General features: G+C 42.9%; 1 long non-coding RNA gene across 1 annotated transcript; it reads left to right on the top strand.

Moving 5' to 3' along the window:
* Window positions 1-1,574: 1,574 nt before the first annotated feature.
* LOC142699010 (uncharacterized) lies at window positions 1,575-2,948 on the top strand. Its single transcript, XR_012865917.1, has 3 exons — window positions 1,575-1,675; window positions 2,057-2,174; window positions 2,736-2,948. It is a non-coding gene; the product is annotated as an uncharacterized LOC142699010 (long non-coding RNA).
* Window positions 2,949-15,096: the final 12,148 nt, after the last annotated feature.

The following is a 15,096-nucleotide window of genomic DNA, read 5'->3' as shown; positions in this document are numbered from 1 at the left end:
ATAGGTTTCAAAGGGAATGTTGCGGTTTTTGCTGCGGAAAAGCCACAATTCCATTGCAAAAATCACATAGGAAAAAAAAGTTTCGACTCAGGCCTCATGCACGCGACTGTGCCCGTAATCATGGTATGCGATTACGGGCACGGCCGGCAGCTGGGGGCCATGGACAGCTACCCGCATTTTCGGCAAAGTATGGGAGCACGGTCCGTAAAAAGCAGGATAGGACATGTCCCATCTTTCTGAGGCTTCCACAATGTCCAATGTCAATAGAAGTGAAATGGTCGGTAATTGCGGCCTGTAGATCCCGTTCTATGGTTGTGCCTGGGCTTTTCCCACATCTCTTGACTTCTCCGTCCAGGCCGGCCTCCTGACATGACGTTTCATCCCATGTGATTGATGCATGAATTTTCATCCCAGGAGGCTGGACAACAGGGATGCGTCGCCATGACTACAGAGACCAGAGTAATTAAGTTTTTTTTGGTTTTTTTTACCTGCTGTTTTCCGCAGCAGCAATTTGGTGGAATTTGCCTTGGACCCCGCAGGAGTTACGCTGTATACTTTTACGCAGCGTAGCCACCCTGTGTGAACATGGCCGATATGGTTTGTAGATGCAGTTTTGATCTTTGTGTTTTTAGGCGATCTGCAACCTTCGAAGCGTTTTTGTTTTTTTTTATAATATTTTGTGATTTGCAACAACTTTTAAATTGATATGACATTTTTTTTTCTATTTAGGAGACGGCTTCTTTGTATCCTGTGTACGTAGATACTGTATTCCGTCAAAGCCGATTCCATCAGGTCAGCTAAACTGATGGCTGGGCTGAAAGCTGCTCCTGACCTGATGGAATCTGCTTTGAAGAAATATTCCATTTCTATATATACAGAATACATAGAAGCCGTATCTTGAAAATCTTGAAAAAAATAAGTCAATTTAATAGTTGTTGCAAAATCCTTCTTGATTTCTTAGTGTGCATGGCCTTTAAGTGTAGGAAATCCAGTGTATTAGCATGGATTTATTTATCAACCGTGTAAATGGAGTCGACTGCGCTATTGATTCCGTCGGAAAACCGGAAACCTGCTGGAATGGTGACGACCCATTAGCAATGGTGATGGAAACAGAAGCTGTGGTTTCAGTTTCTCTTTCCGTTACGGGGTTGACCCGACGGAAACCTCAGACGAAACCCCGGAATGGAAAGCGAACGCTGATGTGAACAGGCCCTAATGGATGCAAACTGATTACAATCCGTTTGCATCCGTTTTACAGATCAGAGTAACGGATTATACGAGGATATTGTGAATTTAGCCTTACATGATACTGCATTTATAAATCTATTAAGTCTGTCGGACCGTGTGACCCCCTTTGACTAAGCAAATCCTGCAGCATCTGCTGTGTGGACCAGATGTCCGTTTTTCCATTCATTCCTTTGAGAATCGCATGGAGACTCATGGGATTGAATGGAATGTCTGACTTCTGATCCACACAGCAAAAGCTGCAGGATTCACTTAGTCAAAGCGGGAGGCTGAAAGTATTAGTGGATGAAGTGCTTGGTGTGTACAAACAGGAGGGGGGGGGGGCTGAACATCCGTTATTTAAGAAAGTGTGAAAACATCCGACTTCCACGTTTCTACAACGTTCAGTCATTGGTTCACTGGCCCAGCTGGAAGGAGCTGCTTTCAGATAGTAGGTATCTCCCTTTATTTTATGAAGTCTATAGACATTATAATTTCTAGATTAATAACCTACAAAATAGATTTATCATCCGTTATAGTAAAACGGCAATGCACCATGTAATTCCATGGTGACATTGTAAGCCCATCCCCAGTCCTGGCAGGATAGTGGCGACTTTGAGCATGATTTGTTGTATTGATAATTGGGGGGTTATCAGTATAACACCGTGTGAAAATAGCTAAAATAACTATAGTAACCAGTGTGATCCCTGTTGCTGTAATGCCTGTAAATATATGTAGTGCCGTGGTCCTAACCAGTTGTTTTCTATACAGAGGTTGGCATTTGAAGCTTAGAAAATATCATGTTTTATTAACATTATTTTCTGTCTTGCAGGCATGAAACGTTGATTCTCTGGTATGGACCTCAGAAGGACTCTGAACAACCACCCACCGTTGCCCTGCTATATGCTAGTCGTTGAATCATCACCAGGGCATCAAGCCGCAACAAGATGGTATGTATTAGTTCTCATTTGTCTTATGTCCCTGACATTAGTTTAGAATGGCAATCCAAAGCTGGTACCCAAACTGCCTATTCATGATCACTTAAAAGGTATAATGGTCCATAACCCCCCATTATGGATGGCCCTTTCTGTGTTATTGGAGTGGTTGTGAGGGGATTGCTGGTAGATTGTTAATAGGTGGCGCTTATCTTAATATTTGAGATGAGCAGGGTAATAGTATATTGCAGCCCGTTATAGTGGCTTACTTTACAGCTATCAAATAGTTTTCTCAGTTCTGGATTTGTAAGGGAACTACAGGCAGCTAGAAGATGAGGACGAGGCACGTTTGTTAGTATATAGTGGAGATGTGGTTTGAATAAGGATGGGTATGGTTTAACTATTCACCTTAATGGATGAACAAGTCTTTATACAAAGGTGGAGAGTACAGATATGTCTTCAGCTGCAAATCAGTGGATGATTCCTGCAAAACTTGTCTTTAGTTGTCACGGAGTAGTGTCCATTATATGGAAAATAAGAGGTTAAATGAATTGATGATTAAACTTTCTTTTCTAGATTTCACCGACTGGGAAAACCTCCACTTCTGCTATGCTGTGTAGTAATCCACCATTTGCAGTATGAAGAACGCAGACAACATGGAGACCTGGTGGCACCCGATTCCGAATTTCTACAATTGAGCCATGTTAACCCTTAATAGTAAAAATGTAGATTTCAAATCGAAGCTACACTTTATTTACATAGCTTTAAGTGATTTTGAAAAACATTTGTTCCACGTTTCTATTACTAAATAAATAAAAATTGCTTTTACCTTATTTAAAAAAAACATTTTGTGGTCTTTTTAATGTTCCTGCCAGAGGAATATCCCCTGGTCCTGGATACTAATGAAACTCTCTGCTTTGGTCAGTGTATTTAGATATAGCAGTAGGGCAGCAAAACTAGGACTGCATCATTTAACTTTTCATCAATGTGTAATATAATTTTTCCTTTAAATAACATTTTAAAATAATAATATTTAAGGGTGCCCGTACACCTAGCAGTAGTCAAGTTTTATTTTTATATTTTTAGTTTTTGAAGCCGCTTGTACAGATAATACGCGTGGTCTTTTACATGCGTCACCTACACTGCAACTAATGGACTCCATAAACACCATATATGATTCAGGGATGAAAATAACGGGTTATCTGGGGACCAAAAATTGCATTGCGTTAATATATATGTGAAAAGAAGTCCCTTACTAATGTACTTTAAATTATAACTCTACTAAATCGTGCAGTTCAAACCCTGTGAATTGTTTCCTATCGCTAGAGTTTCAGAGCATCAGCTTCTGCTCTGCTTGGGAACTCCAGCGACCGCAAACCCCTGAAGTCATTGACCAAATGTCGGGAGCAGTTCTGGAGTCCAGAGCAAAGCGTTAGCGGACGCTCTGCTTGTGGACTCCAGTAATAAGCAATGTGACAGCCCCTTGTGGTCATGCACTTGTCAACACGCCGACACGAACAGCACAGGAAGAAAGTTCTCAGTCACGTCCTCCATATTAGAAAAGCTACAGGACTTCCGGGAATAATTCAGAGCTTGAACTACACGACTTGAGTCTATTGAGGGATCTCTGAGAACTGACAAAAATAGGACATGTTCTATTTTTTTCAAGGACCTTTCATGCGGTCAGTTAAAAGAACGGCCGTGTGACGGCTGTCACACGGACTATTTCAATGTTCGTCTGAATAAGGTATAAAGGAGCAGCACAGATGTCATGGTATTTCATTATTATGTAACATACACAACATATATGTTATAGTATGAATACCATGGGGGGAATTTATTAATGTCTGCACCAGAATTGTGGCGGGGAAAAAAAAAACTTTAATTTTGTTGCACGCCTTATTTGTACAAACATTTCAGAAAAATAGCGAGAGGTGAAAAAGGAAAAAAAGTTGGAGGGACATAGTGGAAGCAGGCAAGTCCACCGCTGCACGTCAAATTCATCATAATTTGTGCCATGGATTGGCATAAATGAAGGGCAAGTCTACTCCAGATGGCGTAAATTTGACTTCCTGGCGCACGGATGGACAGAGTTAGGAAGAATTTATTAAGAGATCTTAATCAAAGTGTGCTGGAGTGAGACGTACCTTATTTATTAAGACTGGTGTATGAAACCCTAGTCTTAAAGGGAATCTGTGACTCGGTTTATGCTGCCCTATCTGATGTCCGCATAACCTGATTCAAACACGATCACTCACTTTTGAGTGTTCGGTAGTTTTTGTTAAAATAAACTACTTCCGCAGCTCGTATTCATGGGCTGAGTCTATCCCCCCCACCGGCCGCTGGTTGACCGCTTTCTGCCAAAGCTGCTAATCAGTGGTGGGTGGGCGGAGCTAGCTGCTGCTCATGAATATCAGACTCCTGAGCACAAGCCCAGGACATCCTCGGCTCACGCTGCAGTAGAAAACTGATTTTATGAAGACGACTGAACACTACAAGGTAAGGGTATGTTCACACAGGCTATTTTCAGCCGTTTTTCTGGCCGTAAACCCCCCCAAACTGCTAAAAATACGGGGGCTAAATGCCTCCAAACATCTTCCCATTGATTTCAATGGAAAAAACGGCGTTCTGTTCCTACAGGGCGGTTTTTACATGGCAATTTTTAAAATCGGCCGCGTTAAGTGCATGTCACTATTTGAGCCGTTTTTCATTGACTCAATAGAAAAACCGCTGCAAAAACGCCAGTTGCTCAAAAAACTGCTGAAATTCAGGAGCTGTTTTCCCTTGAACAGCTCCGTATTTTCAGCCGCTTTTTGTTAAGCGTGTGAACATACCCTAAGTGATGGACCGCTGGAATCAGTGTCTGACACCACTTTATGCTGCCTCAGATAGGACAGCATAACACCATGGTGACAGATTCTCTAAGTTCCTCCCATTGTGTTTACAATATATATGAATCCTATACTGCAAAGTCAATGCACAAATTGGCACATACTGGTAAAAGGTGGAGGGTTGTTACTGAATACTTGAGCCCAAAAACATGCCCATATAACCTGATCCATATTTCATATACCAGTTTAGATTGCTCTTGTGAAAGGTGCATCTGTCATTCTTGAGTTAGGTTTAAAACACATTAACCCCTTAATGACATGTCACGTACTAGTACGTGATAGCTGTTGGGCCTCATGCACACTTCCATCACAGTTTTCACGGCCGTTTTTCACGGATTCGTTTATCTGTGATTGGAACAGTGTGCTTCCCGTGTGTACTCCGTGTACACTTCCGTGTACCGTGTACAGTTTCCTCTCAGAAACTGAAACCCGTTCACACTATGAACACAATATTGTGAGTGCCGCACATGCTACTGCCTGTCCAACGGTACTCACTGTCCAGGGTGCTGAAAGAGTTATTGCCGATCAGTGCAGCCCTTTAACTCTTTCAGCACCCTGGACAGGGACTACCGCTGGACAGGGAATGCCATTAGCGGCGCTCACAATATAGATTAATGGTTCATTAAAAAAACCTGCAACAAAAAAAAAGTTACTACTTACCCAGAACTCCCTGCTTGCGTGTTTCTTCCTCAAGTCCGGCCTCCTGAGATGACGTTTCAGACCGCGTCATCCAGGGAGGTCGGACTGGATGTCAGTAGAGGGACGCGTCACCAAGACAACGTATTCTCTCGATCAGTGCTGACAGAGAGAAGTGGCTGCCTATTAGTGCAGTATCTGTCTGTATGTGTACCTCTGCACACACACGGATGCCTTCCGATTTTTTGATGGCCCCATTGGCTTGCATGGACCTCACGGTCACAGACTCTCGGACCAAAGTAGGACATGCTCTACTTTTGTCGGAAGGGAGCAACAGGACCGTCAAAAAACCTGAAGTGTGCATGGCCCCATTGAAATGAATGGGTCAGTGTGCTAGCCATCTGAAAAACGGCCAGCACCCTGAAGAAAAAGACTGAAGTGGGCATGAAGCCTTAAGGGGAAGTATGTATTTCCCTCCCTCACTGGGTTTCTACATGCAACTGGTGTCGCTAAGGTAATGAGTATAGCGAGTTCACCATCTTCCATTGCTTGTACAAGAGATTGCCACGCACACTTAGAGGCTTCTCTCACGTGCATCGGTGGTAGAATAGTCAAAGGAAACCTAAGTCTACAGCGTCTGCATGTATACGCATAGTCCGCAAGCAAGGTTAGAGCCATCCGCTATCTTAGGAAGTGTATGTGGTCATGATTTTTCGTTATCCACAGTTTGTCACCTGTAAGCTAAGCTGCAAGTCTATCTTAGAGGGAAAGTACTTTTCTAAGCAAAGACATAACATGTCTACAAAAAGCTTTGGATTCTGGTCGCTGAACCAAAGCAAATGCACCATGTTTCTGACAATTCAGATGTACAGGAAGCAGAGTCCATGCTTATTGAAGTACAATCTAAATGCGTGATCAAACCAACACAAAAGATTAGAGAGAACTATGAGGCAACCAGTGACTAGTTCTGCAACAACCTAGATGACTTATGGGAAAGAGCTGAACGCTACATAGCCACACTTCCACGCTTTAACAATGACACCGCACAGTTAAACGCAGCATTGAATCGGTTAGCTACCGCCTATGCTTGCTGCCAGCGATTGTCTGCAAAGTAGATCACATTCCTGAGTAACTGATATTTATAAAGCCTCAGCAGAGCTAGCTCTCTACTCCAAAAAAAGGGATGCTTTTCGAAAGACGCCAAAGAGAAGGCAGAACTCCGCATCGCACACTTGCAAGAGGTTAGGTCACATCAATCAACGTCAACCAAACTCTTCCAGATAATGTTGACCACCTGGAATGAGACTAAGTGACAAGCTAATAGAAATCCGTGAAAATGCAGAAGAAGCTAGCGTTGGCAAAGGAATTTCTAAGAAGGAAGCAGAAGGGAAAAAATGGCACAGATAGAGGCAGAGACAGAAGCCCAATTAACCCCTTCCCGACATCCGCCGTATATATATGGCGCTGTCGGGAGGTGCTTCCCGCAAAGCGTCGTATAGGTACTGCGCAACGGGAAACGGTCATTGGTGCTAAGTGCACTGTGACAAAGTAAAGATGACTGCTGTCCCTGACAGCAGGCCATCTCTACTACTCGCCCAGGGTGCCGTTTCGGCCCCCCTGCATTGGCGATCGCTGCTATTGGTCAGTCAATTCTGACCAGCCAATACCAGGCATTTTTGTTAAAACTGCCCTGGAGTCACAGTTCACAGATGGACAGCATCAATCACCACTGTCTAACACAACACCCATCACCACCAATGTCACCTATGGAGGTGGCAGTGATGCTACCTCTAGGAGCGCTCTGATTGGTCGGTCTGTAATGACCGACCAATCAGAGCACCGGCGGGTGTTTTTAACACGCCGCCATTCCAGTTTGAGGCAGCGTGCAGAGCGGTTGTCTGATAACCATCAGTCTTTTTTTTTTTTTTTTGCCCTTTCCTTGTCCCAATCCCCCCCTTACCCACTCCACCCCCTCCCTGTCCGAGTCCTTTGCCCACTGAGCGCTGATCAGTGATTACCATCACTGATCAGCACCTGTGCTCAATTTTTTGCGCAGGTTTTTTTTTTTTCGAATACACTATAAAATGTAAAAAATAATAGTAGTTAGGTGTAGCTAGTAGGTAGGGCGTTAGGGTAGCATACGCCAGCGTTAGAAACGTTAATTTCGTTTTAGATCTAGATAGATATATCTAGCAATTTTTTTCTGCAGTTTTAGTAGACTACAAGTTTTTTAGTAATAGTTACTATCAGACATTCCGTTTTTTTTTAACGGACGTTCGTCCAGTAATTTTTTAGAGCCTAGTTTTACTGTAGCACATTAGTTAGTCTACATGGTTTTCTTTAGTAATAGGTAGCGTCAGTTACTGACGAACGTTTAGTTGTTTTTTTTTTAACTGACAATCATACAGTAAATTCTATTTTATTTCTTTTTTCCTTTTCTTTTTTTAAAAAAAATTCTTATCTTGTAATTTTATCTATTTGGGAACCAAGCACATCTGCTGGTAGCGATGGTCCACGTATTGTACCAGGGCAACATTTCCCCAATGAAGTGCCCTAAATTGCAAAGAAGGGACGGACACAATAAAGGTGCAGTGTGTTCCAAAATGGGAATTAGAAAAGACACTATTTACCACTGTAAACCTGCCCCGAAAAACCAGGCCTGTGTATCAAGGATTGCTTCAAAGAGTACCAAACATCCATAAATTAGTAATTTCATGCTTCATTAACCCCTTTATTATACCAAAAGCAACATTGCGTCCACACACATATCCAGCTAAATCCTAGTTCCAAAAGTCAAATGGCGCTTCTGAGCCGTTGTGTGTCCAAACAGCGGTTTATGACACATGTGGGGTATTGTTTTATTCGGGAGAAATTGCTTTACAAATGTTGTCGTGCTTTTTCCCCTTTAGTTCTCGTAGAAATGAGAAAAAATTAGCAAAACCTACATTTTCTTTGAATAAATGTTAATTTTAATTTTCACGCCCTACTTCCAATCATTTCTGCAAAAAAACCTGTGAGGTCAAAATGCTCACTATAGCCCTAGATAATTTCCTCAAAGTGTGTAGTTTCCAAAATAGGGTCACTTGTGGGGCGTTTCCACTGTTTTGGCACTGCAAGAGCCCTGCAAACTTGACGTGGTACCTAAAATATTTTTTAATAAAAAGGAGGCCCCAAAATCCACTAGGTGCTCCTTTGATTCGGACGCCTGTGCTTCAGTCCAGTAGCACACTAGGGCCACATGTGGGATATTTCCTAAAACTGCAGAATTTGGGCAATAAATATTGAGTTGCAGTTATCTGGTAAAACCTTCTGAGTTACAAAAAAAAAGGATTAAAGATGAATTTCTGCAACAAAAAAAAATATGAAATTTGTAAATTTCACCTCTACTTTGCTTTAATTCCTGTGAAACGTCTAAAGGGTTGATAAACTTTCTAAACACGGTTTTGAATACTTCGAGGGGTGCAGTTTTTAAAATAGTGACTTGTGGGGGTTTGCATTGTGTAGGCCCCTCAAAACCACTTCACAACTGAAATGGTCCCTGTAAAAATAGCCTTTTGAAATTTTCTTGAAAATATGAGAAATTGCAGCAAAAGTTCTAAGCCTTGTGATGTCATAGAAAAATAAAAGGATGTTAAAAAAAACTATGCCAATCTAAAGTAGACATATGGGGGATGTTAACTAGCAACAATTTTTTGTGGTATAACTGACTGTCTTACAAGCAGATACATTTAAATTAATAAAAATGCTCATTTTTGAAATTTTTCGGGAAATGTGGGTGTTTTTCACAATTAAATACGGAATGTATCGACCAAATTTTACCATTATCTTAAAGTCCAATGTGTCACGAGAAAATTTCAGAATCGCTTGGATAGGTAAAAGCATTCCGAAGTTATTACCACAAAGTGAAACTTGTCAGATTTGAAAAATTAGGCTATTTCAGGAAGGTCAAAAGTGGCCAAAGCGGGAAGGGGTTAAAAATTCTCCAAATGAAAAAGGAAGAAGGAGCTGCCTTAGCCAAACAAAGTCTTTGAACAAGCATTAGGCCAAGATACTGATCTGAACCGCTTAATTCCAGGAGAATTGGAGACCTAGCTTATCGAACTACTGATTATGCGCTAAAGCATTCATCGCCTATACCTCACGCTAGCCACATTGATATAACTCTCAAAACAGAAACTTCTAAATTGCACATACCAGCGCCACTTCCAATCTACAACACGGATGGGCTCATCCAGCAACAGATGTTGCCACCTACCAATGACAAGGTAACTTCCAGCATCAAGCCAGCATGTCCCCCAGAGACTAAACCACATCTTAACCCTTACGCTACATCATTTTGTCCTGATACATCTCAGCCGGAGAACTTGCACGCCCCATGGGCACCACAATTTAAGCCAGCAACAAGGAGTGGGAGATCAGAAATGTCTGACTTTGCCAGATATATGATAGGCAGGGAGTTAATAAACACCAGTCTCTCGAAGTTTGACGACCGTACTGAGAATTATAGGGCCTGGAAATCCACCTTTGAAGCTGTAATCCACGATCTTACAGTGTAGCTAAACGTTTGACAAATTTCTGACATGTCATAGTGACATGTCAGAAGTTTGGATTTGTGGGGGTCCGGGCACCGACACACCAATCTCTAGAACTAAGCAGCTGAATCCGTTGCAAATGGTTTCAGTTTGTCTCCATTCCGTAAGGCTTCCTTTTTTGGAGGAATCAATAGCACAGTGGACTCAAGACTCTCTATTAAGACCATACTCTGCTTGGATTGGAGGTATGCCGATCAGAAACAAAGCGGCACATCGCACACCCGAGCCCTTCTGCCACTTCGTTTAATCAATCGGTAAGGGCCACAGCGCTTAGAGGGGTTAGGCCTGAGCCAAGATGGCTCCTTCTCCAACCAAACAACTAGTATGAAAGCCCCAAGAGAAGAAGCAGGACGCGCCGAACGACCTGAGCGATCAGACCCAGCAAGATCCTCCAGTCCTGTACTTTAAATGGCATGGGATCTTCTGGGAAGCATGGTAGGACAAATACCTTTTTTCATTTATAAATTTTGTGCTTCCTTGTATATTACATGTTTCTTAGGTCAGAGAGGGTCCCAGGAGAAAGTTGGACAAGACTCGCAACAGAGAATGTGCTATGTGTTGTAGGAAGCTAGCAGCCTCTTATCTAAACATAACTGGCATAAACGTTTCTGATAAGATCCTCGTAGAAGAAGCCACCAGCCTTGCTGCAAGCATCAAATATATGGTGCGAACAGAGGTTAGGAATTTCCTTAGAAAGAAACATGACCTTCCTAGCACCTCGTCTGGTAAGGCAAGACAGGGCCTAGGGGTTTCTAATTCTTCTAGTGAAGAGGAGATATTAGAGGAGCATAACTCCCCCTCTTCCTCTGACGAAAATGGAGGTGGAAAAAGATTGATTACTTACCGGTAATCGGTTTTTCAAGAACCTATGACAGCACCCCTGGAGAGACTTCCCATCCGCTGGACAGGAAACCTGAGGATATAAAAAGGGACACACCTCTCCACACACCCAGTCCCCAGTCTTTAGAAAGAACTCAGGATGAGAAATAGTTTAGTTTCTATTGTTGTCTTTTTTTTTTTTTTTGCACCACCCTAGTGAAATTCCCTCACACGTTTATATATACAATATTTACAAAGAATCCCTTTGAATTTAGGTTAGCGATCTACCTTATGAGGCCTCATCTGCTACAAACAATAGGGAGGGTAACAGCGGGGTGCTGTCATGGGTTCTTGAAAAACCGATTACCAGTAAGTAATCAATCTTTTACCCTTTCACCTATGACAGCACCCCTGGAGATGTAAAATAGAAATCAGTATTTTTAGGGTGGGACCACCGCTTGTAGCACCTTTCTACCAAAGGCCAAGTCAGAGGCTGTATGCAGTTGTAATCGGTAGTGCTTGAAAAAGGTGTGAGGACAATTCCATGTAGCAGCCTTGCATATCTGATCTAGAGATGCCTCTGCTCTCTCTGCCCACGAAGTGGACACAGCCCTGGTGGAGTGAGCTCCGAAAAACTCTGGGGGTTTGAGCTTCTGATTTATGTAGGCTAATTGTATGGCCTGCTTAATCCACCTCGCTATAGTGGCTCTACTGGCTGCCGAACCCTTCTTATGACCCTGAAACTGGACAAACAAATTTTCTGAGGATCTTAGATCCTGGGTAATCTTTAGGTACTGGACTAGGCATCTTCTTACGTCTAGGCAGTTAAACTGTAGTTCCCTCTGATTTTTGGGGGAATCGCAAAAGGAGGGAAGAACAATTTCTTGGTCTAAATGAAAGGGAGAGACCACTTTAGGAAGAAATCCTGGTAAGGTTTTTAAGATGACTATCATCTAACAGTAGGGTATGTGGAGGGAAGGCAGAGAGGGCCTGAATCTCACTCACTCTACGGGCTGATGTAATGGCTAACAAGAATGTCATTTTGTGTGTCAGCATTTTCAAGGAGATAAGAGTCTATTGGTTCAAATGGTGGATTTATCATAGCCTGGAGAACGAGTTTTAAGTCCCAGGGAGGAACTGGGGATCTTATCTGGGGCTTAAGTCTGCAGGAATCTCTTGATCCAGGGGTGTTCTGCTAATTTAGAATTAAAAAGGGAACATAAAGCAGAGATCTGAACCTTTAACGTACTAGGCTTAAGGTTTTTATTTAATCCAATATTAAAGGGATATCTGGTTTGGTTAAAGGATTAATATCCTTGCCTGCAAAATTCAAGAATGATTTTCAGGACCTCAGATATATTTTTGAGGTAACCGGTTTCCTACTGGCTAGTAGGGTGGAAATGACAGATTCTGAGAATCCTCTTTGCCTAAGGATTATTTTTTCAGTTTCCAGGCTGTCAGATGGAGTTTCTGAATGTTGGGGTGTATTACTGGGCCCTGATATAGGAGATCTGACATGTTCGGGAGAACCCATAGTTGGTCTGAAGACATTTTTCTCAACCACGTGAACCATGGTCTCTTTGGCCAGAAGGGGGCTATTAATATAACACTGGCCTTGTGTTCTCTGACCTTTCTTATTACTCTTGGGAGGAGGTTCAGGGGGGAAGGCGTAGCCCCTCTCTTGACTCCAACACTGGGAGGATGCGTCTATTGCAGTTGGGTAGTCTAAAGGGTCTAGGGAGAAGAATCCATGGGTCTTCCTGTTTTCCCTGGACGCAAATAGATCTATTGAAGGGGTCCCCCATTTGAGGATAATTTTCTGAAATACGGCTGTATTTAGACACCATTCTGATTGGCGAAGCGTTTCTCGGCTTAGGAAGTCTTTTCCCTTCAGATGGACAGCTGATAGGGTCAATAGGTGGTGTTCTGCCAGAAAAAAGATCTGTGAAGATAAAAGTCCATCAGCGAGGCCGATCTTGTACCCCCCTGCCGATTTATATAAGACACTGTGGTCGTGTTGTTGGAATAGATCTTAAAGTGTCGACCTGAAATTGCTGGTATGGATCTCTTCAAGGCCTGAAGAACTGCCGCCAGTTCCCTGAAGTTAGAGGATTTCTGAATGGTACATAGATCCCACTAACCCTGAAGAAAAGAGTCGTCGTAATGAGCTCCCCACCCCCAAGGACTCACATCTGTGGTAATGTTGAGAGTAGGGGTTAACTTCCATGGAATACCCTGCATGAGGTTCCCCCTGTTCAACCACCATCTGAGAGACAGCCTTGCTGCGGATGAGATGTGTAGGGGTTGGTCTAGTCAGAGACTGCTCCTGTCCCACTGATTTAAAATGTCCCACTGTAGGGCCCTGGACCTGAAGTGAACCCATAGTACAGCTGGGATGCATGATGTCATGAGGCCCAAGACGGACATAGCTTTCCTGAAAGATGTCATATGGCCTAGGTAGATTTCTGATATTCTGTCTATCAGGGGATTGATTTTGTCTTCTGGAAGGCAGGACATCTGCTTGGAGGAGTCCAGCAGAGTTCCTAGGAATACGCATCTTTTTGATGGATTTAAATTTGATTTTTTTAACATTTATGTTCCATCCTAATTTTGCTAGAATAGCGCAAACTATTTGTATTTGTAGGGTCAAGGTTCGAGATGTTTCTGCGACCAACAAAAAATTGTCCAGGTACAGGATCAGGAGGATGAAGTTCGTCCTGATGTAAGAGGTCATTTCCGCTATTAGTTTTGAAAATACCCTTGGGGCTTGTGAGATGCCAAAGGGGAGGGCTCTGTATTGTAGGTGAAGTAAAGACCCATTGAGTGTCACTTCTACCTTCAGATATTTTTGATGATGATGATGATGATATATGGGTACGTGGTAGTAAGCGTCCTCCTGGTCTATTGATGCCTTCACGCAATCCCTGGTGAGGAGATTTATAGTTGACGCACTGCTCTCCATGCGGAATTTTTTGTAGGTCAGATAAAGATTTAATCTTTTTAAGTTTATAATGACCCTGTGTTTTCCTCCTGGTTTGCTCACGAGGAAGAGAGGGGAATAAAAGCCCAGACCTGTCTCTATGCTTGGAACCTGAATTAGGACTCCTTTTTTTATCAGTGACAGGACTTCTAATTCTAGGATTTTTTGCTGCTCTGGGTCCCCTAAAACCCTTGTGGGAAAAAACTGTCTGGGGAAGAGACCTGAACTCTAGCACGTACCCCGTTTTATGAATCTGAGAATCCAAGGATTCGCTGATATCTTCTGCCAATCCTTGAAATACAGGGAAAAGACGACCCCCACCATGGACCCTTTGGCGTCATTGTTGGTCTCTATTTTTAGGGTCCTTTTGGGGCCTGAAGAGAAAGGACTTATTCTTCCTTGTAAATCTTGAGGATCTAAAGTCCTGTCCCCTAAGGTTAGGTCTTTTGTTATTAGGCCCTTTGGGACGAAAGGAATCTTTTGTTGGCCTTGCTTGTTTATGGAACCCCTTCTTGGTATCTGACGCTTTTTCCAGCAGGTCGTCAAGCGGGGGCCCAAAGAGATAATCTCCCGAGCAGGGAATAGCGCACAGCTTCCCTTTGGATCCAGTGTCTCCTTTCCAGGTTTTCAGCCATATAGCTCATCTAGTGGAATTTGACAGGGCTGCTGATCTGGCAGAAAGGCGTACAGATTCTACTGAGGCATCTGCCAAGAAGTCTGCGGCCTTGGAAAGTGTTGGAAGGGAGGATAAGATTTGATCCCAAGGGGTCTTATCTTTTAGATGAAGCTCCAATTGTGCGAACCAAATTTTCAGAGATCTGGCCACACAAGTGGCTGGAATACCTGGTTTCAAGGTCCCCGTAGAAGCTTCCAAGGTCTTTTTTAGATAGAAGTCAGCCTTCCATAGGGTCAGACAAGGAGCCTAGATCTTCAAAGGAAAGGGAGTGTTTCCTTGAAATCTTAGCTACTGGAGCATTGAGTCTAGGGGTGTTATCCCAGTCCTTACATACCTCGTCCTC

This window comes from Rhinoderma darwinii, unplaced genomic scaffold (assembly GCF_050947455.1).
Source record: "Rhinoderma darwinii isolate aRhiDar2 unplaced genomic scaffold, aRhiDar2.hap1 Scaffold_107, whole genome shotgun sequence".
Classification (NCBI taxonomy): domain Eukaryota; kingdom Metazoa; phylum Chordata; class Amphibia; order Anura; family Rhinodermatidae; genus Rhinoderma; species Rhinoderma darwinii.
The sequence above is the reverse complement of the archived record's forward strand: the minus strand, read 5'-3'. Positions and strand labels throughout refer to the sequence as shown.